Source organism: Sciurus carolinensis, chromosome 10 (assembly GCF_902686445.1).
Source record: "Sciurus carolinensis chromosome 10, mSciCar1.2, whole genome shotgun sequence".
Lineage (NCBI taxonomy): Eukaryota > Metazoa > Chordata > Mammalia > Rodentia > Sciuridae > Sciurus > Sciurus carolinensis.
Genome location: NC_062222.1, coordinates 19,412,092 through 19,438,578, shown reverse-complemented (window position 1 = coordinate 19,438,578; position 26,487 = coordinate 19,412,092). Strand labels below are relative to the sequence as shown.

Sequence of the window (26,487 nt, the reverse complement as noted above, 5' to 3'; positions counted from 1 at the left end):
TTCTGAAGTTTTGGGAGATGGTAGAGCCTGTGGTGAGGCAGTACAGTGCAGTACACTGGTTTCTGGTGAACCTAAGGGCCAAGGGTCCAAGAGTTGAGCTAGTGAGCAGCTCTCATGGAACAGTAGTGGAGGTGCTGATCTGCAGTGAGCCTGTTCTTTCAGGGATTATTCTTCTGGAAGACATGAGGGCCATGAAAGCTGTCATGGAATTGACTTAACTCCTTCCCTTAAGACTCAGCAGCCCCCGAACTGGTCTCAGGAGCTGTGGGTGTCACTTGGGACTGTGGATGCGGTGAGACCCACATCAGGAACAGTCAGATGAATGAGGCTCAGTGAGTGCAGAAGGAGGACGGCTGAAGAATCTGGAATAGCACCCACAGGGAGAGAAGCAGCTCTGAACTCACACCAGCCCCACAGAGTGAGCCTCTTGACTCACTCCCACATTCCAGAGGCATCAGAATACAAAACTGACTCGCTGGGAAAGAAAGATCTTTGCGTGGCAGGGGGATCCCTCTTCACTGACTGTTGGCTTCTGCAGATTCTAGCTAGGGGGGTTAATTGTCCATATGCAGCTGGGTGTTCCCTTGACTGTACTGAGAATGTGCTTGGTGAGTGTGAGAAAGAGAAAGTCTGGTGGTCCGTTTTCAAAATATAGTGTTTGGCTTTAATTGGATCCGATTGTAGTCATTTTAATTGTAGCCCTTCCCTTTTGCCAGCCCTGATTTTAAAATTAGCCAATTGCATAGATGGTACTCCTGAGTCCTCCAATCAGGGCAAAGGGCAACTCTGCATTAGATACATAAGCAGGTGCACTGCCCTCTCTGGCCCACTGGCATTACCTCTGGCAGAAGTAAAGGTTTGCCTTGCTCATCCACTTTTGAGCATCTGTTTGATTTCTTGCGGTACCTTCTTATTTCTAACAGTGAATCAAAGGAACTGTAGAATGTTTTTCTTTCATCTCTAAGTGGTCAGAGTCTAGGTAAGGGCCTGTTTCTTACTGACTGAAATGAGGTATAAGTTTCCTATGGCTGCTGTAACACATTACCACAAACCGAGTGGCTTGGAACAAGAGAAATTTCCTTCCTTATATTTTCTTTCAGTCAGCTGTTTCAATGCTGTGACTGAAGGATCTGACCAGCACAACTGTAAAGGAGGAACAGTTTGTTTGAGGGCTCACAGTTACAGAGATCTTAGTTCATAGAAGGTCAGCTCCATTCCTTGGAGCTCAAGGTGAGACTGAACATCATGGTGGGAGAGTATGGCGGAGGGGAGCAGCTCACATCATGATCAGGAAGCAGAGAGAGACTCCACTTGCCAGATACAAACATATACCCCAAACCATGCTCCCATTCCCACCTCTTCCAGCTACACCCTATCACTTCAGTCACCACTCAGTTAATCCCTGTTAGGGGATTAAATTATGATTGGGTTAAGACTTTTATAACCCAGTCATTTCTCATTTGAACCTTCTTGCATTGTCTCACACGTGAGATTTTGGAGGATACCACATCCAAACCACAACATATTTCTACAGACTAGATGTCTAGAATCAAGGTGTGTGAGGACTGTGCTCTTTCTGCAGGCTTTCGGGGAGAATCTGGTCCATGCCTTCCTTTTAACTCAGTGGCTGTTCTTGGAGCTCCTTGGCTTACAGGTGCAGCATGCTAGTCTCTGCATGCCTGCTCACATGGTGTTCTCTCCGTGCATGTCTTTGCTTCATCTGACTTTCTCTTCTCTGTGAGTATCCATCTCTGTGTTCTCCTCTCTTCTTATAGGGACACCAATCATATTGGACTAAAAGTTCACTCAATGCTAATATAACTTCACCTTAATTACATCTGCAAAATTCCATTTCCAAATATGGCTACATTCAGATGTACCAGGGTAGGATTTCATTATATGCACTTGGGGGATATAATTTAATCCACAACAGATGTTATACACCCAGAGTTAGGGAATTGTTGGTGTGAATCAAAGTTGCTTCCTAGTTTCCTTTCTAATCCTATGTGTTGCCCTTTTTCAAAATACACAGGTCAGTGTCTAAGTTTAAAACAGTATTTCTTAGTCTATTCCTGTCAGGAATGCTTCTACTAGAAATAACTCTACATGTTGTCCATTTTCTTTCCAGTGCTGTTACCAGTGTTCCTCTTGTTTGACATCCTCTGAGCAATTTAGGAGAAGTTGAGAAGACACATGGGCACTAAGAGGTCGCCTGTTAATCGCCTCCATATATTTTTTTTATACTATTAGTTCTTTGTATGTGTTTTTCCATCTCCCTGGAAATCATGCCACCACTTACCTGCCTGTTAGTCAGTTTCCTGTTACCCTAACAAGGTATGGGAGATAATTAACTTAGGATGAGGAAAGATTTATTTGGGTGCATGGTTCTGGAGGTCAAGTTCAAGATCAAATGGCCCCTAACTTTGGGGCTCTGACAGGGGGAGCCCATCATGCCCAGAGCTCATGGTGGAGCAAATTGTTCACTTCCTGATCCAGGAAGCATAGAGGAAGAGAGAGGCCTAGGTCTGCCAGTCTCCTTGGGGGGAATCTCTCAGTAACCTAAGGAACTCCTACCAGACCCCACCTCCTAAAGGCCCCACCACCTCCCAAATGTGTCACCCTGGGGACCAAGCCCACATGGACCTTTGGGGGACATTCAACATCCAAACTATAGCAATACCAGCAGACTCGATCCTTCAAGGTCCTTCTGTTCTGTAAAATTTTCTTAGATCTAACAGGACTGTCTGTTTTGTGTACCAGTTCAGCTTCTCTGATTCGTGTTTTTAAAGATTATCTCTTCTTATCCCTACCCCCTTTAATTTTGGGCACATTATTGATTTAGTACTTTCTGCTGCTCCAGCACATTTTATGTTAATGATGACATTTTTTAAAACCAATCACTTGGAATAATTGTCTGTGAAACTGTCCCCCTTGAGTCTCTCTTTGTTGATTGTGGTTCCTCTTAAGTGTGTCACAGGCCTTGACTTGTAGTAGGAGTTTACAAAGTCTTTTCTGAATGGAATTGAGTGTTCACAGAGTAGACAAGGGCCAGGTGCTTTAAGTGACTCTTGAAGTATATCACAATGTCTTGGAGGATTTCTTCCAATGAAAATCCTAAGCAAAATCAAGAGGAGCCACTGCAGTGCAGTAGTTGACAGCTCGCTAATAATCTTCTGAAATACTCTTCAATCTTTTTCACTGACCTGCATCACAGTTGGATTAATAAATAGAAAATCAGGCAATGTCCTGTGTGATGTGATTTAATCATTCTACCATGTGGCTTGCCAGGCGTTGATTGTCAGTGGGGCAGTGAGATTCTTTTTTTAAAGGAGAATAGCGCTAATAATAGCAATAATCATGTTGATAGTAATACTGGCTAACACTTAGCTTGGTGTTATGGTATGTCCTTTATATGTATTTATCTCACTCAATTGTCATATCAGCTCTATGAAGAAGGAGGAATTGTTCCCATATTACATGGGAACCATGAAGTTTTCCATTAGTTTCATTTGCTTGCCCAATATCACACAGCTGCTATGATATGGTAGTGATTTTAGTTTTAAGATGATTGATATAACAATCAGTCAATGACCAATTAATCAATGTTGTTAACCATTAATATTCCTTCCACCAAATAACTTTCTTAGGTAAAAATTTTAGATTCATTCCTTATCTATATGACAGCCCTTTCTGGAAAATATTGCTTAGACTTGAATTTCTTACCCTCCAATCTGAACATTCAGATAATGATGCAATAAAATCTTTTATGGGATACTCCTCAAGATTGTTATATGCTAAGGGAGGGAATAAGATATATTTTCATAACTTCTGACTTCTGTAAAGTACTTTCCTCCTCGTTGCAGCACTGAAAAGCTTTGAAATTGCATCTCATAAGGAGGGTAATCTGCAATTATTTACAGAGTCATCCCACAATATTTCATCTTACCACTTTTGTGGAAAGACCCAAAATTTCATGAATATTTTAAAGCCCATACCCACTAGGAGAGGGAGGAAAGAAGTTTAGATAATTGCAAATTCCATTTCAGTCTGTTGTATTCTGAGTAAATGTTCAGTCCCAACATGGCTTACATCTTGTCTTTTGAAATGATGGAAGCTAATGCATTTCCTTGCTCAAGTGCAAATCTCATTCCCATGTGAGAAAAGAAAAAAGAAGCAAAGAAAACAGACTGAGTATCTGCCGCAGTCACCCATGTTCTCAGCTGCAGGGGAGAGAGGACCTTTGGGGAAGTTATTTGGCATTTAAAGCAAGTGGTTCTTGAGGCACCTACTGAATGGAGCTGAATATTTTGTTAAATGATTTTCTTCTCTGACCTTTATTACTAATGAATCTTCTTTAAGAAGCCTTTAAAAAGTAAAAAGAAAGATTGTTTTTATTAATATCCTTTCTCCTTGCCCACAGAACCAAAAGAAATGGTGTTACCTGGCAAGAGATCTCCTGTGTTTTATGAGAAATCAGACCAAGGTAGTGATGCTTATTTTGAATGGATATGTTTTTCAGTATGTTTCTTTGATTACTGGTTTTAAATATTGAGTGACTCATCAAAAAAGGAAATCGCTACTGAAAAGTAGAAGAAAGGATTTCTAATGATGACCATATTCATGAAGTGAACAATAAATTTTTAAATATATAGTAGTTTATGAAAACACTGCAGATAATGGTTAATTTTCTGAGACTGCTTTTTCCTTTATGTTAATATATGAATAGGATCTTGACGAGATGATTGCAATTCTCTTCATTTGGAAATAACTCCCAATTGCTATATCATATTTACAAATGATATGCAGTAAGAGAAAGATTCTTATCAGGGTACAGTGATGAGTGTTTTTCCTTTATGAAGCATTAGTCTGACGGCTTTGCATATTTTTGTAAATATGCAAAAAAATTGATATAAATTTCAAGAAAATTTGAAGTTTTATGAAGATACGCTGGTACAAACCACATATTTTCTCTGGAGACTGAGTTATATCATGCAGTTGTTGAATAGCATGCCTGATTATGCTTAACAGATTGCACATTTAGTTGCTAAATTTTCAGATTGCTATCTGATTTATTTACATATGTTGTCCTAAGAATATGAAAACTCATGCAAATATTCTAATGACATACACATGTAAACAAAGTGTAAGCACAGAAGCAATAGGTACATGTTTTACCAACAAAGTTTCCATCTCAGAGATTTTTATAGAAAAGTCGCAGACAGGTTAGAATTGTGAAGGGAACTAGATGCATCTATTGAGTACTATCTTTTTGTTATAGCTATGATGTCACTGTGTGTATAGGAACATATTTATTAATTAAAAAGTATAATATGGCTGCATTCTAATTGGAACTGATTGCATTTTGTTTATGATTAATGGTTGAATTTTTCCAAAAAAAATACTGAAACAAAGATTGAATTTTGAATTTAATTGACATCAGGACAAAATTTCTTTCTGAACTTTGATTTGCAGTTGAATAAAAATAAACTGTTACATTGAATTACAAATTGGGGCATTTCTCCTTATTTCTGGCTTTCAATGAATGCTTCAAAGCAGATGTAAACCCTTGAGAAAACAGCTTCTCTTCCCTTAAGGGGATTTTTAAAAACTGTAGTTACTTTTTCCAAGTTTCATCTGCTTTAAAATATTAATTCAAACTATAGTTAATGACATGAGTTAAGTGTTGCCTCTTGCATAGGTCTGTGATTCCCCAGAGAGGGGTGTGATAATGAATGCTAATATGTAATATGGGAAGAAGCTGGAACTGAGCTATGTGACACAGGTGTAGGGAAACAGGTGTTAGAAAAGTGCTTTCTGGGGGCAGTCAGTAGAGGAGAGGAGCCTATGAAAGGAGCAGCCACTGAAGAGGTCTTGGACCCATACTCTTTAGAATGGAAATAAGGAAGGGGGTGAGGGCAGACTCACTATGCGCTCATGAACTTTTTCTTTTCTCAGAGCTAGGTGTATACTCATAGGTTCAATTATTAGACAGTAATTTGATTTATTTAAGATATGGATAAACTTATATTGAAACAAACCTAGTAGAAGAGAGTTAGGATGAGGAAGGGGAAAATTCCCATCAACATGGTAGAATTTCTAGCATTTTGCTTCTTTTCACCGTGACACTAAAGGAAGCATTTGTGTAGTGCCAATGTTCAAGTGCTTTTCCATGATAAAACTCCCCAAGAGATTATTATCTAGGATGTGTGTGCATTTGTGTCAGGCTCAGAGCAGGCTGTGGAGGAGAAGCTTGGGGAGGTTGAAGTGGGTCTGTGTTGTTATCTCTCTAGGTTCATCCCTTAGATGCACATAGTGAGGGGGGTTTGAATCTTATAAAATTCCTGTTAATAAGACAGAGTGCTAATGGTGGATGCTTTGCCTCTGTTACCTCAGATGAGATGCTTACATTTCAATTTTAGTGTTTTAATGGAAATTAAATTTAGTGTTTAGTGGAAATTTAACTTTCTAGTGAAGGTGCTATTTTTAGATAAATGCTACTGTCCAGCTTTTCTTTTCTTTTTTTTTTTCTAGTTGTACAAGCCCACACTCATTTTGTGTAGGATGATGACTAACATACTCTTTTGTGTAGGATTAATTCTGGCAGTGGAGCCCAGAGCAGAGTCTATTGGACTAACATGCACTTTCGTGTGTGTGTAGAATCTGCAAATTTTACATTCAATATAAAAGAGTATTTACATTACTTTTCATGTAATATCTTATGTGAAGTTATTGGTGTCTATTAATCAAACTGTTCTTAATTCTGTCATCCAAAAATAGAGGCAACTTCAATTAGGTCAACTTCTTATATACCTAGTAGACAATGATATGTGGTGTGTGTGTGTGTGTGTGTGTGTGTGTGTGTAGAGAAAGAGTCTTACTCTATTCAATTTTTATACAAGTTTTTATTTCTGAGAATATGGAATTTCAATTGAGGAAATTTTATTTCTATACTTGTTTTTATTCTGTAGGAACATTAAATTTTATTCTTATATATATTTAACTTTTTCTATGAGAAAATTAAAATGTTACATTAAGGATTCAGCAACTTTTTGATGTTATAGGTTGGTATGGAGGCTTGGTGGAAAACACATTTTGAGAGTTGAAAATAAACCGGATCCTAAGAGTAGAGTATAGTTCTATTTATGTTCAAGAAATGTTACAAATATATTGTGTATGGGTTGGTTTTATTTTGGTTACTTATTTGATGTAGAAAGTTTTGTAGATGTACTTCACGTTGAGATTTGAAAAGATAAATATGTTAAACATTTTAGGAACTCATTACAAATTATATATAATTTGTCTATTATAAAATCAATGGAAACAGCATGGAAACTTGTGGGTTGATTGATAAGTGAACAGCTGTGAATTGAAACAAGCGAAATGTCTCTATGGCTTGTGATGAAACGTGATGTAGTTTGCATGGTGCCTGAATTAGATTCCATGTCTGATTGGCACAGCGCTTTACAGAAACAGTTATAGCATCAGGCAAACTTGTTCCTACTACAAAGCAGAGAACAAACCATTGGACAGTTTCATGGAGAAGTGATTAAAACACAATTCTTTAATGGAGAATTTTCATCAGAAGAGTTATTATAATAGTTTTAAGAATTTGGCTTTTGTGATTTTTATGATTTTTGTCATATGTAGAAATTGTTGGGTTTTCTGACTTTCGTTGAGTATTAGTTTCTGTGGGATACTGGATGTGTTTACATGTGAAAAATTCTCCCAGGACTATAAACCATAGCATTGTCTAGAATCAGCTCCTGCTAATATTCAAGTTCATTCTTCAATTTTCCACCTGTTGTTTATGTTGTTTCTGTTACTCTGTACTCCAAACATTTATGTCTTTGTCCTAAAAACTCTGCTGTGGATGCCCCTCTTCTTTCTGCCATAATCCACAGCCTGTATAACTTTAGAGCTTCTCCTTAAGAATTGGCTCTGAGGCCTCATCACATGCATTTCTCTGTCCCTTAGCCTATGCTGACTCAGAACAGTTACTTAGATATAATGCTAGTCGATGTCATTGATTGACACACATATTTGTGTTCTTATGTGATTTCATATATGTGCATATATAATTTCATATCATTATATAAAGGTGCACACACAAATATTTTAATTTAATATGGTTGTAAGAAATATCTTTCTGCCATTCACTTTTACTCCCACTTGTGAGTAAAGTAGACACGTTTTGAATGAGTGCTCTCTTTTGAGTCCTTGAATCTCCAGGATTTCTACTGAAGGAATATTTGAAAGGCTAAAGGTTTGTTTTGTACTATGGGAGTCAGAATTTAGCTGTTTTTTGTGTTAAGTAGGACTACCTTGAGAACTGACTCTACTGCTTATTTTCAAAGAGAATAAAATTGAAATTCAAATCCACTAACTTCTAAAGCTGTTGTAGGGACACACTTTTCACCAAGGGGAGATGGCCTAATTCTATCACCTGTTGGCTTTGTGCCATTTTGCCCATGTCATTGGAGAAAAATTTGACTTTAGCTCTTCAGCAAAGTCACTTTTACCTAAGAACAAATCAGTGCCTTATGAGAACACTACCTAACCCATGTTTACCACCAAAATCAATAAAAAATATACAAGTTAGAATTACTAGCTCATTCGCTTACTTATTCATTTATCAATTCAATGTCTACCTGCTGTGTTCACACGGGCTCTAGCTGAACTGGAAGTCCACACAGCGCTGGAGGATCTTCTGCTTGTTCTCCACACTGCCTTGGTGCATACATGCATGCCACACAGGTCCCAGAACCCTTTGCAAATTATCTCTGTGCTCCTCATTTTCCACACAGATTCCAATCTCTTTCACATTCTTTGGTGTATCACCATAATGTGGATGTTAGAAACCACTAAGGCAGTCCCAATAGCTTCTTTTAAGTCTTTGATAGTTTTTGCATCTCATTTGTAGGAATTGTATGGCCATTCCAAATGTGCATGTCTGTGTGTGAATATGGGGTCTGAAAGGACATATACCTAGCTTTACAGTAGAGTCACCCAGGCAAGGATCCTTAAAGGACCTAAATGCTAGGTGCAGAAATAAAAATAGGGCTATGGTTATTTGGAACATTGAGATGAAATACTGTTTAATGGGGTTGGGGCAGAGCCTTTGGGAATTGAGGCTCCTAGAGAACTAGTGATTCCTAGTAAAGGACTAATGAACTTGATGGAATTGGTTCCTTTATGGCTTTAGCAGATATATTTTCATTTCTTCTGTTTTGCAGTGTTAGCACAAAGGGAAATCAAGTCATTGAAGGAGAAGTGATTTGGACTGAAACAAATCTTTTGTAATGTGGAATGTCTACTAGGCTTTGCAGGTGTAATCATGAAAAAAATTGTATATAGACATATCCCTTTACCTTTCAAATGCATTTGACTTTTAAAAAATTATGCCACTAGATGTCAGCAGCAACCACCTAGGGGTTCCTCTGACCTTAGTTTGTAACAACAACAAAAAGTACTGTTAGAATATTTTATCTGAGAATAATACTTACTGCGAAAGTTTAAGACCAATTTCTGAGGCATTAAAGAGTAGAACTGTTATGAAGTCATTTTAAAACTGCTTTCTGTTCACATGTAACCTGCTGCTTTTATTTCCAGTATTCCCTGTACCAGTGAGATGGCATGAAGAATTAAGTGTGAACTGAGTAATTTGTCAGAAATTTCACTTGATGCCAGAGTTCTGCATTTTCCTGTCAACACTTTGTGATTCATTTATGTCAGCATTGCATAAATAACTGGGCTTTGGCTTTTTGGATGTGTTTTTGGTGGAATAAACCATGAGATGATTGTGTAGTATTAAATTTTCAGCATCCACATCTGTGCTCTGTTTACTTAGTAACATCCAAACTTTCCTGAATCTGTGTTCTGTTATTGTAAGATTCTCAGAACATTTTGATAGATGCCACAGGGTATAGATATTTGACAGAGAAAGAAATCTGGAAATAATATTTTCCATGAAATATAACATATTTAACATGTATATATTCAATGTATATGTACAATTATATATATATAATTTTTAACCTTTAAAAAGGTAGATAGAAATATTACAAATGCTTTTTTCCCAGAAATGAATAAGAAAATTATAGTATTAACAATGTTCAATAGGTACTAATAATTTTTAAAATAATGTAGTTAATGTCTAGTCAGATTATATTCACATGAGTAGGAAGTTTCAGTCTAATCTGTTGGATTTTAGGCATCAGTTGGAATTCACTCATGGTTGATTGACTATGACTTGTAAATAATTATGAGAAAAGGAGTTTTTCCTATTTCTGTCCTCTGGAAAATTTTTGCTTGAAGTTGCATTTAAAAATGTGTCTCAGGAAAAGATGTCCAAAAAATTATAAAAAATATTCCTTTTCCTGAAGCAGATTCTACCAATGAACATACCATATTAGTGAGTTTTGCATCCTTCTCACTTTCAAGATCTGTTTTAGAAAGTGGTTGTTCTAGTTGGTAAGGGTGAGGTTGGGTTAACTGGACTTGTGGGTAGGTCAAAGAGAGAATTCCTTTTATACTGAAGTTGTTAGATTTGAGAAATATTGGTTTCGCTTCATAGGAGTAATACTAGGCTTCTCTGCTAGTAAAATGGACTTACCAAAATTTTGCCCACGACTGTGGTTGTTAAAGATAACTACGTTCATAGGTGACAAGGCCAGCATTGACATCATGCTGCAGTTGCTTGACTCATGTAATTATCCACATGCAGTCGGTGCAAGGAGCAAGTGCAGTCAATAATGGAAGCACATCATTAGCCAGATGTTCAGATAAGGGACTCTCAACCTTGAACCTGGTGTGGAAGCACATGGCTTACAGGATCCATAATAATCCAGCCATGATTCTGAGGAGAGGTCAGTGCCAGGATCTGCCTGGGGCATCTGTTGTCATCTGTCATTTTCTTCATCATTTATAAATAGTCAAATGTTAGTGGTTCACAAGGTGTTTGAATAGAGACGCTGACAATTTTCAAGTGTCCTCGCTCCACATTAATAAGCCCACACCTAGTTCCATATGCATAAGTGCTTTTCTTTTTATTGTAATTTTTATTGGAGACATAATGTTTGCATATCTTTATGGGGTGTGTTATGATAATTCAGTAGATGTATACAATGTGTAGTAATCCAATCAAGGTAATAAGCATTTCCATCTCTTCAATCATTAATCCTTTATGTGCTGGGAAGTTTGTACTCTTCTGATCATTTTAAAACACATCATAGATAGTTTTAAATAATAGTTACCCTACTGTGCTAAAAAAGAAGTAGAAGCAATTCCTTCTCTCTGTGTTGGTGCCTTCCCTCTTCTGCTTCCTGCCTCCTGCACTTCTTAGTCTCTAGCGACCACTATACCATTGTGTGCTATAAATTTGGCTTATTGGTTTCTACATATGAGAGGTATTTTTCTTTCTGTGTCTGCTTATGTCACTTACCATACCACCTCCAGTTCCTCCCATGTTGCAGCGAATGATAACATTCCATTCTTTTTTTATGGCTGATAGCATTCCATGTGTAAATATACCATGTTATCTAGTGAAGGACATCTGGGTTGATTTCATATTTTGGCTCTATTGAGAAAAGTGCTGCAATAAAGGGTAGTACAAGTGTTTTATTTTTCCATATAATATTCTCATCTCCTTTAGATATACACCTGGTAGTAAAATTGCTAGATCATACAGCAGTTCTATTTTTAGTTTTCTGAGGAATCTCCATGCTGTTTTCCATAATGCTACACTAATTTACATTCCTATGAATACTATATAAGAGTTTCCTTTTCTTCACATCCTTTCTAGAATTTGCTCCTTTTTGTCTTTTTGATGATAGCCATTTTGTCCAGGTGGGTGAGATGATAGCTCACTGATATACATTTCTCTAAACATCAGCACATTTCTTCTCAACATATTAATTTACCTGTGCACTGACATGGATTCAGTCAAAATCTAGAGAGGCCTGGGTTCCCTTTGGGCTATTCAATAAATTCAAACACCTTCGCTTGACATGTGAAGACCACTTTACTGCTGGCTGCATCCCAATATTCCCAATTTTATTTCCGTCCAATTCTTCACCCAGTGGTTGCCTGTAGCCCCTATGACCTGATCCATCCCATTTATCTATGACTTACTTATGTCTGTCTAATGACTTTGCATTCATCGTTATCTCTACCTAGAAGTTTGACTTTTCCCCTCTCTCATGTCTTGGTCTTCATTTCAGAGATAGCAACAGGTAGAAGGGGCACTTTTTGTTAGCCAGATGTTCAAGGTTCAACTCCCAGATGGGCAGTTTATTGCTGCCCAACTGACAGGCAAGCTGCTTAACCCTCTGTGTTTCATGCTTATTTCTTCTTTAAAACCAGGAAAGAGAAATAACTTAAATGATGGAGTTAGTCAAATGAGGCTATTAATAATAACCTACAGTTCTTACTGGCCCATAGTAGGTGCTTAGTATATGTATTAGTCACTAATAATTCCATCAAACAGTTTCACAATTCCTTTCTATAAAGTCTGTTTCAAAATTTGTTGTTCTTTATATAGTCACTAATCTCACTAGTATGTATTTGAAACTGATCACCTCAACAGACGTTTAAATTTAGTGATTCCTACATTTTAACCACTTGCTGTATTAATTTCCTCCATCAATAAGATGATACTTGCCAGGATATTCCTGCAGTTCTTGCGAAGGCAAAAGTAGAAAATAAAAATAACAGGGTTGGCAGTAGTTTCACTTATACTACTCCTGTTATGTGTAAGAAACGAAATTAGGGACTTAACTTATATTAGCTTATCATAACACCACACGTGTGTTTGGGGTTATGGACCAGGAGGTAATGAGTTCACACTGGCACCTACTAAAGAATGAGATGAGAGAACATTCAAGCTCAAAAGTCCAGCAGAAATGGGAATATAAAACTGGGATTCAAAAGAGAAGTTAAAACTTGAGATATTTGGTAACTATGGACAGAAGTGGACTGAAGCTGTGTGAATGAATGAATTACTTACCTGAGGCAGAGAGTGGACAGAAAAGAGCATCAAGAAAAGAACACCTCCCTGCCCACCTCCTCACTCACCCAGAAGAATGAGACTCAATGTCATGTTTTTTTGTGAGTTTTGTAACATAAGAAATACAATATTTTACTAGGGCTAGTGCATGCATCCTTTTCGAATCCATAGTTGAATGTACTATCAGACGTGAAACCACAATGTCTGAAAATACTAGGATAGATAAAATTACTCTTGACCTACTTTTTGACCTGATATAAATATCATTAACAACAGCAATTAACCATGTAATAAAATTTTTATTGTCCATTTTGCAAGGAGGAAGTTTGATATTTTGATTTCATTGGTAATAGGATGGCTGGGTATAGCTCAGATATTAGGAATCTATATAGAATATAGTAAGGACTTTGGAGATCATGTAGGGGATAATAAATGATATATTTTCCATTATTAGAAAATGCTTTTCATTAATAAATTCATACTTTTTCTTATGAATTTAGTAGGATTATTAAAAATTCCATAGATCAGAATTTGCTTTTCATTAGTGCTCATGAAATGTGTGGTAAACATATCATTTTCATTTTTGTTTAGTTTTAGAGTTTGGGAAACATCTTCATTAGGAAATACTCACATTTTCTGTGGAATAGGCAAATTGTGGACATGATAATAGAGGTTATTTATTGACTGCAGTTGTCCACTGTATCCAATGATTTCATATCCATAGATTTGACCCAGTGCAAATGGAAAATATTTGAAAAAAAATTGCACATATACTGGACATATGCATACTTTTTTCCTTGCCATTATTCCCTAAATAATACAGTATAACAACTATTTACATAGCATTTACATAGTATTAGGTATTATAGGAATCTAGAGATGATTTAAAGTATTTGAGAGCACATGTTTAGGCTACATGGAAATATTACACCATTTTACTTCAGGTACTTGAGCCTCTGATGATGGGGGGAAATTGGTACTTACTTGAGTCTAGGCATTGCTTGACACTTAGTGCGTTAGTTCATTTGTATCTCTGTCTCAAGCTATCCTGAGTGCTTTAACAAAATACCATAAACTGGGTACCTTGTAAAAACAATTTTATTTCTCATACTTCTGGAAGCTTGCAAGTCCAAGCTCAGGCATCGGTAGGTGTGTGCTGAGGGCCTGTGTTTTGGTTCAGAGATGGCATATTTTAGCCATGCATTCATGTTGTGGGAGGGGCAAATGAGCTCCCTTGGGTCTCTTTAGAAGGTGACTGTTATCATTCATAAGGACAAAGCCATGATAACCTGATTAAGTCCCAAGGCCCCGCTCCTTCATACCATCACTTTAGGGGTTAAGAGTTCAACATGTGGATTTAGGGGGAACATAAACAGTGACTCCATTGGATCTCACAACAGCACTAAGAATTAGGGGCTACTATGATCTCTGTTTCAGTTTTCCTTTGTCATTATAATGCCATGAAACCAACAACTACAAAACTCATTAGCAAAAATCCTATAGCTTGTGTAGGTGGTTTATGCTTTCTTAGAGGGACTTGCTCATATGTTCATAGTGAGCCGTGAGTTGATTTGCTAATCTTGGCTGAACTCACATATCTGTGTTTTTAGCTAGGATAATAGGGATGATCCAACTTTGCTGCATGCAATCTTGCAACAGCTTTCTCCATAGTGGTAGCAGGGTTTAGGGAAGAGAAAGGAAAAATACTTATGGTTTCTTGAGGCCTGGGCTCAAAGTTGGCACAAGGTACCACAGTCTATTGACCAAACCATACCTCAAGGCCATCCTGGAACCAAGGGATAAGGAAGAGACCTCACCATTTGATGGAAGGAATTGCCAAACCACATCACAGTTGATTGGATAGAGATGGGTGGAAAACGTGGGTCACTGTTGCAAATAATATACCAGCATCTCTTTCTGTATTATGAAAAGTCTGAGATAAAAGAGATTAAATAATTTTCAGCTAGGGTAGAGTTGGGGCCTCTACCTCGTCTGCTATGGGACTTCATTTCCCAGAACTCATTGCTTTGATGAGGGATGGGCATGTGTGTTAAACAGAACAATTCACAACTCTAACATGAGACCAGTAATCCAAGAGATAAATCACTCTCTTGAGGATGCAAACTATCAGATGTTAACTTACAATAATCTTTTGTTCTGCCACTTGAGAAAGATTAAAAGACAGTGAAAAATTAATATAAGAAAGAGAAAAGGGAAGGGGAAGGACAGACAGGAAAGAATGAAGAAACAGAAGAGTGAGCAAGTATTAGGAACTGTGATTGTACTATTGAACCACTGGATTAAGTCATGCTTGAAACCCTGAGCTCACTAATTTCTTGAACTAAAACATTTGTGTTTTGTCATTAAGCTGGTTCAACTAAGCTTTCTTCACTTGAAGCATAAACAATTTGAATAATGGCAATAGATCATTTTGCAAAAATGAGCACAGCCTTGTTTCCAATCTGTGTGCTCTTCCAGAACCTTCTGGGTTCTCCCCACCAAGAGTGAAGATGATTTTCCCTTTTCTTGAGCCAAGTGGGTTTGTGTCTCATACTGTAGAATGATGTTTCTAAAGCCAAGTCATAAGGAAGGTATAGATTCTGCCTGGTGTGCTTGTTTGCTCACTCTGTGTGTGTGTGTGTGTCCATCTGTCTGTCTCTATCTTTAGAGACACTTGTTCTTGGAACCTGGTTATCACGTGAAAAATTCCAGGCCCTCACAGAGCAGCTATTTGCAAATTGTTCTGGCTGGCAGCACTCTCTTAAGTTCTGAGCCAAAAGCCAGTGTCCTCTGCCAGCCATGCAAATCACCAAGTCTTCAGATAGTCTCAGCTCCCAGCCTTTGAGCAACTTGGGTGGTGGCGAGAGGAACAGCAATGAGCTTTCCCTTGGTTCCTTCCCCAAATGCAGATTAATGAGCAAAGCAATGACACTGTTTTAAGCTACTAAATTTCAGGGTAATTTGTTAGACGATCATAGATGTGAATGCCTAGAGCAAGCAGGACTCTCTTACCCTAGAATTACTTCCCAGGGTTCTTTTCTACACCTACCAGACCCTGCTCTACCCAATAACCACTATTCCATATTGTCATGTGCTTTTATTTAAGCTTACTTTGATTTACCTGGTAGATGTGGAGATTTTCTTTTTATCATTGTTTACTCCACTGGCTTTGTGATGCAGCTTTTCTGGGATGGAAACAGTGTTGGGGTTCCTCACATTGATTTTTGCCCCCTATTGAATGTCAGGGAATCCTGAGTTGACAAATTCTACTCCCACTCTCTCTTACTATGCTATCTAATATGGCAGCCACTAGACACCTGTGATTTAAATGTGAATGAAATTAAAATTAAGTATAATTAGCAATTCAGTCCTTTAGGTACACTAGCCACATTTCAAGTACTCAATATTTCTGTATGTGACTACTGGCTAACATAGTGAACAGGGAAAAATTATCATCTCACAGTTCTGTTGGGTCCTGCTCTGATTTGCAATTCACACATGAGGTCTAAGACTAAATCCTTTAGATACTGAGATACAGTGGTAACAAAGCTTTTGACCTTGAGCAGAGAGCTCTAAAGTATCTGGACTCTTTCCTGGGTCTGAGCTCTGGAGAGGACAGAGATGTCAATCTCTGCTCCAGTTAATGGCGTTATGTTTCATTTATATTCACATAAAAAGATTGCTGTTTTTAGCCTTTCCTAAATTCTTTCCTAACCCCTGGACATGTGGACAATGGTTTATTTTCCTGGATACATTTGTTTCTTTTTAAAAACTCCTGCCTGACTTTCAGAACAATTCAATTCACATAAGTTATCCCATGACAAAAGATATCCCTCTGCAAATCGTTGGGGGTCCTGTTCTCCCAGCAGAGTGTCCTCATGCACCCCGAGGTTCCTGTGGGCTTGAAAGAGAACTCTGACTGCGGAATGGATATTACTACCTTAAGAAAGAAAAAGAATAACTTCAAGGCAAAGGGGTCTTTATTCTCCCTGGGTGTAGGTTTCTTTGAAATCTTGTTTATTGATTTTTCTTGTAACAACTGAGCTTGCAAACTATAAAAGAAAAAATAAATAAAAGCAGGGAAATAATATCAATGATCAACAAGTTTATTTATCAGCTTCATCTCATTTGTACTCAGTCACCAGAGGGCTATGAAATAAAAAGCACCACAAAGCCCCAACCCTAGTTTTTATTATGGAAACCATAGAATTTACTTGATCAAAAAGAAAGTAAACGTTTAAACTTGCGACAAGGGTTTCATTCAGTTTTGAGTGGTTGTTTCAGGATCTATGTCAGTGTGTGAGGGGGGTCCGAAGGTGGGTGACCAGAAGAGATCCTGACAGAGGGTAAGATGTCTGGTGTCATGGAAACAGTGCTAATCGCTCTGTCACCTTGCCCCAAATACCCTCCACTAACATCATTCCTATAGCAATGTGTTTTCCTAAATTTCTGACCCATGCAATGGCTCTTCCATGAGGTCATTTAATCAGGTCATACTGAAAAATGCTACATTTTATTTTTCCCCCCTGTTGTTTTATGATGCACATTAGGATATTAATTTCTGAGTAAGCCCGCCTTCAAGAAAAACCTGCTTACCTGTAACGCAGCATTGCCTGGAATGCATGAATCATGAAATCTTTTTATATTTTAGTAAATATTTTCATGTAATGCTCATTATATCTGGTGGTACCAGGGTTCAGCATAGCTCACTTTGTGATATGCTTCTTTAGAATAAAACAAACTCTTCCAAGAAGACTTACTTTGCAAAACAAAATTGATCAGCGAACTTTTTTAAGTGAGCAGCATCCTAAGATGCTGAGAACAGGGAGAGGCCAGCATAGGGACCATCCCTACAGAGACTCCTGAGAAGCTCAAGGTGGCTAACCATTTTGCACAAGGACTTTCTTGAGTTGGGAGATTTTCAGAGGTTTTCTGAGGAATCCCTCTGTAGAAGGCGTCAAATAGAGGACGATTAATTGAAAATTTAATAGTGCTGTGTGGCTTCCAGAGAGTCTTAAATTCCATCCTTCCCCCTTTTAAATAACTATTTCTCAGGACAGTGAACTTTCCTTGCTGTTTCTCCTTTCTCACCAACCATTCACTCTTGGGTCCACAATGATCTTTCATTTACTTTCATCCCAGTAGACCTCATACTCAGATAATCAGTTGTTTTTTATTTGCCAATTGCAGTGGGCTCTTCCTGGGTGAACTCCTTGCCCTCCATGATTTTGGATTCTATCTAAATGCTTTTGACGTCCATATTTATATATCCAGCTCAGTCTGCATTCTGAGCTTCAAAATTATATCCCCAGAGGCATCACAAACTTACATCCAAAATCGATCTCGTGAACTTGTACTGTAAACCTCTCCTTCCTGCAGATCATTTGAAGAAACACGATTTATCCACTCACCCACATCGGAAACCTGAGAGTCATTCAAGATTTCTCTTTAGCTCCGAGCTGCCAACTCCTACAAATGTTGACATCTCTCAGGCTCAGCATCTATCCCATGCTCCCCATTTCCTCTTCTTCCTTAGGCTTCAGCACACTGCTGGCCTCAGAGTCAAATCATGGCTCTTCCACCTAATAAAATGACCTAGCACATGGTTGTTATTCTCCTTCTGTCTCATTTTTTCTCATCTGTAAGGTGGCAATAGCAATAGCAGTAATACCTAAGAGTGAATTATGATTTGTGAAAATCAAACAGGGATCCAATGGGGATGTGTATTGAAGATCCAGTTGATTGATTTCTTATATCTCCCTGGGAACAGGGAGGCAGGAGAACTTGCTTCTTCTTGGGAAGAAAAAAATCTAGTGGATCAGTTGGCATTTATATAGGAAAGAAAATCACCTTAAAATACTAGAGCAATGAATAAGAAAAACAAACACAGCTGTCTAGAATCCATGGGAAGACTGATGAATATTTTTTTCTTTCATTGCACAGTTATGGATTATTGCTCAGAAAATAAAAGAAGGAAACTGAACTATCTTTACCATCCTTTAGCACCACTAATAGAAATGACCATGTATATGATGATGGAGCAGGTACACAAGGAGGACCGAATGGCAGCATACCTGGGACATTCCTGTCCAGCCATGAGTCTGCTGCTTGTAGGATCAACCAGCAGGGAAACTGCTGAGGCAGGACTCAGGTGCTGTCACCCTTTAAGACCTGACTATTAATCTCAGTAATTTCATATCAATATCTTATGTCTTAGTCCATTCCTACTGATATAACAGGATATTTGACTAGGTAATTTATAAATAATAGAAATCTCTTTCTCCCAGATCTGGAGGCCTAGATGGAGTCCATTCATTCAGTCTCTGGAGAAACTTCCCCTACTTGCTACTGCTTCACCTGATGGAAGGGGCAAAGGGACACACATAGCTCCCTGACACCTTTTTATAAGGTCACAGCTCCCATTCCTGAGCTGTGTGCTCATGCCTTAATTACCTGCTAAAGGTCCCACTTCTTCAGCAGTGACTAAAGCCCTTTTAAAACACCATGTCACACTGCCAGGGAACTGTGCAGAGTAGTGCACATGGCCGTGTGTATTCTCAGGCCTACCATCATAGGAAGAATCTGTGATTAATGATAGTCATTCATTCTTTTAATAAATGTTATTGGCCTCCTTCTATGGGCCATTAATTCTAGATGCTGGGAATATAGCAGTCTACAAAACAGACAGAAATCCCTACCCTGCTGGATTTTATGTCCCAGGAAGAGGAGCCAGACAGTAAACAAAATAAATAATTGTATAGGACTCTAGAAAAGAGCTAGGGAGAAAAGTAAAACTGAAGGGGGACAGGGTATCTGTGGCAGGGGTAAAGTTGCATATTGCATATTTAAATAGGGAGGGCTCTAAGTCTCCACTAAGAAGATTCCAGGAGCAAAGACCAGAAGGAGGTCATGGGACTAATGACAGTTTCCCATGGAGGAGTGAGCTGATTGGACTTTCCCTTTATGGTGGTGATTCTGGCCATCCTTTGAGAAGAGACAGAGGGGGAGACAAGTCATTAGGCTATGCAATAATTGGGCAAAAGATGGTAATGGATGGGGCAGAGTGCTGTTCAGTCTTCATGTGTGGCATCTCTAAGGCCCAAGCTCCTTTCGGCAGAAATGCCAGGATTGCAGGGTGAAGCCAAAGGAAGGAACCATGAAATAAAATCTAGAGACACCAGAGAGAAGGGAGTAGAGTCGTTAGAGTGTTTCCACAGGACCAAAGGCAATGCAAGCTTTCAGGAAGTGTGGACAGTGTGCAGCCCTGCAGAGATTCCACTAAGAATGTATCCGAAGGAGACACTTCGTGCTTGACAAATAGAGGGCCATTGGTGACAATATCAAGAACAGTTTTATCTGGGTGTCTGAAACAGAAGCAGCAGATCAAGTCTGAGAAGTAAAGAGGTATAGATAGAGAATATAGATTATTCATTCATGGAGCTTGATAGACACAGACAAGTGGTTTTCAAAAATTTTTAAAAATCATAATCCACAGTAACAAATTCCTACAGTGATCTATATATGTGCACATACACACCCATATACATAAATGAAAATAGTGTTGTGTGGCATAATAACTTCTTTTTATTGGAACCATGTACTCTGATGTTTTTGTTCTCTTCCACATAAAAGTTTTTAAATGTCAAGTTCCAACAAATCTATTTCATAGGCTCGGGTCTTGACTCATGATTTGAAAGTTATAGTCATGGGCAGTAATTGGCATGAAACATTGACACCTAGAGCCATCACTTACATCTCTACCACGTCTGTGGGTATCGTATCTTGGCCCTTATGTTGAAACTTTCAGAAACATAATCTTTCCTTGCTTTTGGGATTTTTACCTTTGAATCTGTAATCAAAAATTGAAAGTTTGTAGAAATACTGATTTAAAGATATTTTGGATGATTAAGACTGTACAGGGGCTGGAGGTATCAAAGCTCCATGGTACAGAGCATGATAAACATGTACAAGGTCCTGGATTCAGTCCCCCAGACTACAAAAAGAAGAGAAAGACTTGGTGGTATTCATTTAAAGGCATTCGTTGTGTTCATAGATAAGTTCCTACCAACGAAACAGTATGAGTGTTTTCCTACTTTGATTTTATTTTGTCTGTTTGATGTCTGAGTTGGAAATCTGTTACCTAGAGGTGGGTGAGTTGTGCTGAGGATCGTTGACTTCAGTTGGGATTTGGAATGGATTCTTCCTGAGCAGTGACTGGCATATTGTAGGAGGTAGTAACATTTATCAAATAAAGGCATTAAGAAGTAGGTTTGTTTGAAAGTCATTATAAGCTAATAAAAGTAACCATTTCTTCCTGTGCTATAAATGTATGTTAATAGTAAAACTTGTATAACAGAATGTGTGTTAGCCAACTTTTCATCTCTGTGACCAAAATACCTGACAAGAACAACTTAGAGGAGGAAAAGTTTATTTGGGGACTCAGGGTTTCAGAGGTTCAGTCTGTGGTTGACTAACTACCACTGTTCTGGGCTGAGGTAAGGCAGGACATTATGGTAGAGGGCATGGCTCAGTTCATGGCATATGGGAAGTAGAGAGAGACAGAGGAAGGGCCAGGGACAGATATACTCCAAGGGCACACTCCCAGTGACCTACTTCCTCCCGCCATGCTCCACCTACCTACGGTTACCACCATGCTCCACCTACCTACGGTTACCACCCTGTGGTCCATTTAAATTATCCATCCATCAAATGGACTAATCCACTGATAAAGTTTCAGATCTCATAATCCAGCTTTTACACCTCTGAACATTACTGCATTGCCTAACATAGGAGTTCTTTGGGGAATATTTTTAGATTCAAATCATAAGAGGATGAAAACACAATTTAAAGGAAATGAGAGGTAGATAGGAGTCCGAGGGGGTTGCAAGAACAAAGGAAAATCACCCTCCCTCTTCCAAGATGAGGCTGTCAAATAAGTTGAATAGAAAGAGGTAAAGTTGAAGGAGAGGAGAGATAATTGTGGGGCTCAGTATTAGGGGCTAATGTGTAAGGATTCTCCTTAAAAAAGAGAGAGTCTACTTCTCCTTTGAAGTTGGATGGTTCCCATTATAGGTATGTTTGGAGACTGAGAGTGGAAAGAAAAGGAGGTTATTTATTATCAATGCTTGAAATTTTCTTTATGGGTTTGGAATCAAATTCTGAGAGCAAGGAGATGTACACTAAAACGGTACTTGAGGATGACGTTGAAGTTTTGGGGTAGTGACTGAGTAGAAGAACACGTTGGTGCAATGTTAGGGCATCAGATATAACAGAATAGTAATCATCTATCTGTACTTGCAAATTCTGTCTCCGTTCTTTGGTTTAAAGCTAAGGTCATGAATTGATAATTCACAGGAGCCAGAGAAAGCCCACAGATTGGTTTTGTTTGTTCTGTATTATTTTAACAAGTCACCTTTTAAGATGAGGAACTTCATAAGCAGGTTTTTACATTTGCAGTTTTAAATAACCAGTCAGAAATCCGTGAATCATTTGCTGGAGCTGAGCAACATCTAGACCCCAGAGACAAGGCGTGCATTCTCCATTCAACTCAGCCTCACTGTACAATATGCATTTCTTGATGTGAGGCCCAAATGGCCCATTCATCCTGCTCGTATGGGACCCTGTAAGCTTAGGAACGTGAGATCCCCTGCTTTCAACTTCAGTTGATGGGATTTGTCTTTGAAGTAAGTAGTAAAGATGGCCTTAGTCTATCATAATGGCATGGATGTGTTAGGTTTCTGCCACTGTGACAAATCACCTGATAAAATAACTTTAACGGAGGAAGTTGTTTTTGTTTGTTTTTTGTTTTGTCTCAGGGTTTGAGGGGTTTTGGTCCATGGTCAACTGGCTCCAAGCTTTTAGGTCTGTGGTGAGGCAGAACATCATGGTGACAGGGTGTGGCGGAGCATTGTGCTCCCTCATGGCAACTAGAAGCAGGAAACAAGAGGAAGGGGTGGGGACAAGACAGAATCCCAAGGGTGCATCCACCAAGGACCCCCTGCCTTCAACTGGGTCCTGCCTCACACAGTTTCTGCTACCTCCCTGTAGCAGGACTAGTCCATTGGTGGCCTGATCCCTGAATCAGTCCACCAATGGATTAGTCCTTTGTGAGGTTAGAGCCCACATGATCATCACTTTACACAAGCCCCACCTCTGAACTTGTTGCATTGAGGACTGAGCCTTTAACACATGAGCCTCTGAGGAACATTCCAGAACAAGCAATAAAATGATTTACTGATTTTTTGATGTCTGGGCATCTGTCTTGGTAACTTGAGTCTTGAGTATTGATTCATGTCAACAAAACACACAAGATACAGATTTATAAACAAATGTCACTAACCAGACTAGACAATGAACAGAGCGCTGCTTCCTGCATGTAAGGTCATGTGGCAGTCTACACTATTTATTCGCCTACTGATATCATCTCAAAATTGTGATTAAGTACCAATCATGGACTAAGAAATTTTTTGGTTTTTTTTGTTTTTTGTTTTTTTATTTTTTTGCCTAACAAAGATAAACAAAATACATATGTCCCTTATAGAGCTTGAAATCCAGAGGAGGAAACAATAGTTCAACAATTATACAGTAGTATACTCTGGGTATTCCAAGGTGTTGTGGCTATTCCTAGCCAAAGCAATGGCCTTGAGTGTGAGGGCATGACAAAGAAGAACAGGAAGGGAATTCCATGTGGAATATAATTTTCTGTGAAGTTTGGAAGTGAGGGCACGTGAAGCTCAGGGGAAATTGACAGTACCTGTGATGGTCATGGAGGACAGGAGTCAAGGTTGAGAGAGAAGGCTGAGAGGGTGACAAGGAGGATCTTGAGTCATCTTAATGGATTTGGATTTCATTCTGTGCACAAGAGGAGCCATCAAGTGGTTTTAATTTGGAAACAGGCTTTATTTCTATGTAGGAAAACCATCAGATCGCATGTGAAGAATATACCCATACGTGAGACCGGCAACCTGAAAGAACTAACATGGTATAGTGGGTACTTAGGTATTTACCAGCAGGGTCACAAGACCTTGTGCAGTATCTCCTTTAGTGATTATAATAGTCCCATGAGATTATGCTTTATAATTATCCCAGTTGTGAAGGTGAAGAGATGAAAGACTGAAAGACATTAAGTCAATTCTTGAAAGTAGTACAGCAAAGAAGTGGCCAAACGAGGATTCAATCTCTGCCTGAAAAACTCCTGCTCTTACAATTGGACTACCCTACCTCCAACTGTAGCTATCCAGGATCTTGCTGTCTAGGGCAGTAGAATGGACTGGATAGAAGGTGTCCTTTTGGGAAGCAAGGACAATATGATTGTGTGTGTGTGCACTTGTGTATAGTGAAGGTAGACAGATATGATAACATCTAGGCTTTTGACCAGATAGTTAAGTTGATGATGGCTCTGTTATTCACTGAGATGCAGAAAAAAAGACTAGTTTATGGGAGATGATGATAAATTCAGTGAATATGTGGGATTGAAGGTGCTATAGGAAAGCCTATAGGAGCTGTCCTGCATAGAATTGTGATCTGGATTATCAGTTGAGGACTGATGGTCTAAACATCAAGAGAGCCACCTAATCCACAGGAAATGCATTTATAGTGAGAATAAAAGATATCCTGGGGCCTGGAGTAGTAGTTTAAAAACCCTCAGAGGAAGAGTGAGCCAGTAAAAGGGATTGAAAACAAGGATTACAGAGGAAACTAGCAGAGTGTGGTATATTTCAAAAAGGAGATAATGACCAATAATATTCAAATGTTTCTGAAATGCTAAATAGTGTAAGAACTGAGTTTATTCGGTTTGGTGATTAGTCAAGTAACTAGTGATAATAAGGAGGGTACTTTTAGGGGAAATTTGGACAAAAACTGGATTACTGTGGATTGAAGAATGAGTAGAGGGGTCAGAAGTATACAGAGAATTGGTATTTATTTCTAGAGATTTCTGAGGGGTAGAAATAAATGCAGTGGGTATCAGGAACATGGATTTGAGAGAGTTGTTCTCGTTGTTTGTTAAGAAAAAAGAAATTTCAGCAGGTTTACCTGGTGATAGAGAAAAACAAGTAGAAAAGAAGGTGGAAGAAGATTGAAAAAGGAAGGATATGCACATGGTGGAACTTTTTGAGCAAGTGGAAGGGGAGATCATACAGCCTTGGAGGAAGATTAATTTTAAATTTGATTTCTCTATGTGTATTAGAAGGAAAGAGTAAAAACTATATGTGTACAAGCTTGTGAATGTTTAAGTTTTTGGCAAAAAGTTAAGGAAATTCTACCCTACAGCTTCTATTTATTCTGTGGATATGTAAGTCACAACTATCTTGGTTATACAGGATTAAAATAAAGAAGTTGTCTCAAGGGATTTTTTTTTTTACCAAATTGTGTATAATTCTTGTATTATTGGACTCACCATGATACAACTAAATGCAATTAAATGTTTTCAGTGGAAGTGCTTCACTGATTAGTTGTTGAAAATTTAGCACTCTCAAAATGTTTTCAAGGTATCACCTTCCCTACTCTGTACCTTCTCACCCCCACCCCACCAGGTCTTTATTTTGTTTTTAGAAGTTTGCCTATTATGTGTTTGTAACAAGTTCCTGTGGTTTGTCCATTCTGGCCTCCTTATCTTGCCATCTGTGGCATCCTGTGTTGCAGGTGAGACCTCAAGTCCTCGCTCTGTGACGTGCAGCTCCTTCTACTAACTACTTCTGATGCACTCTCCATGGGAAGGGGTACCACCATCCTTGTCTCCTATGGTCAGCTATTGTACCTGGCTAGTCAAGTACCAGATTTTGTATACATTATCTTCCTCCTCAACTTGAAGAAAATGTTCTCATATCCAGCCATCCCCAAAGACACTGCCCCCCAAATTGGTCCTCCTCTTAGCTGCTGGTCCAGTGCTGCTGGAATAAGAAAGGGGAGACCATGTGGCTCCACTTTCTTCTTACCTGGATCAGATTCTTGTTACTGCTAGAGTTTTTCCAGTCTCCTCTGTACTTGGGAGTTTAGTATCAATGCATTCTGTCATCAAAGAGAGGAGCCCCCTCCTATTCCATGACTCACTAATTCTGAGGCATATTAACAGTGGTGACATTCCTTCTTCAGATAAATGAGATATGCTGTAGGAAACTGAATTGCCACAGAGCAGACGGGCTCTATTCACATAGACCCATAAGCATCAAAGTCGGTACACCGAACCCTGTGCTGATTTAGGTCATGGACTCACTAGATACCTCCAGTAAACTTGAGAAGTTGGTTTACTTTTGTTCTCCTGAAGTTCTAGTTCTGCCTAGCCTTCTTAACAATCTGTTTCAAGTGAATCTTTTCATCTTTGCTGCTCATGCTGTCCTCTTAGTAGGACATCTGGCCATCGTAATATTATGGTCTGAAATCTCACTCTAACTACCAAATGTATTATTGTTGTTAGGTTCTTACTTATCCTTTTTTTAAAAAGTGAAAAATCCTTCATAATTAAAAATGCTAGGATTTTGAAGGCA

At 38.6% G+C, this 26,487-nt stretch overlaps 1 protein-coding gene across 1 annotated transcript in view; it reads left to right on the top strand.

Annotated features, from left to right (window-relative positions):
• The window catches only part of Inpp4b (inositol polyphosphate-4-phosphatase type II B), a 784,856-nt gene that overhangs the window by 147,641 nt on the left and 610,728 nt on the right, over window positions 1-26,487 (top strand). Inside the window, exon 4 of the mRNA XM_047566293.1 lies at window positions 4,421-4,483. The gene's annotated coding sequence lies outside the window, so the exon portion shown is untranslated. The remainder of the gene's footprint in view (window positions 1-4,420; window positions 4,484-26,487) is intronic.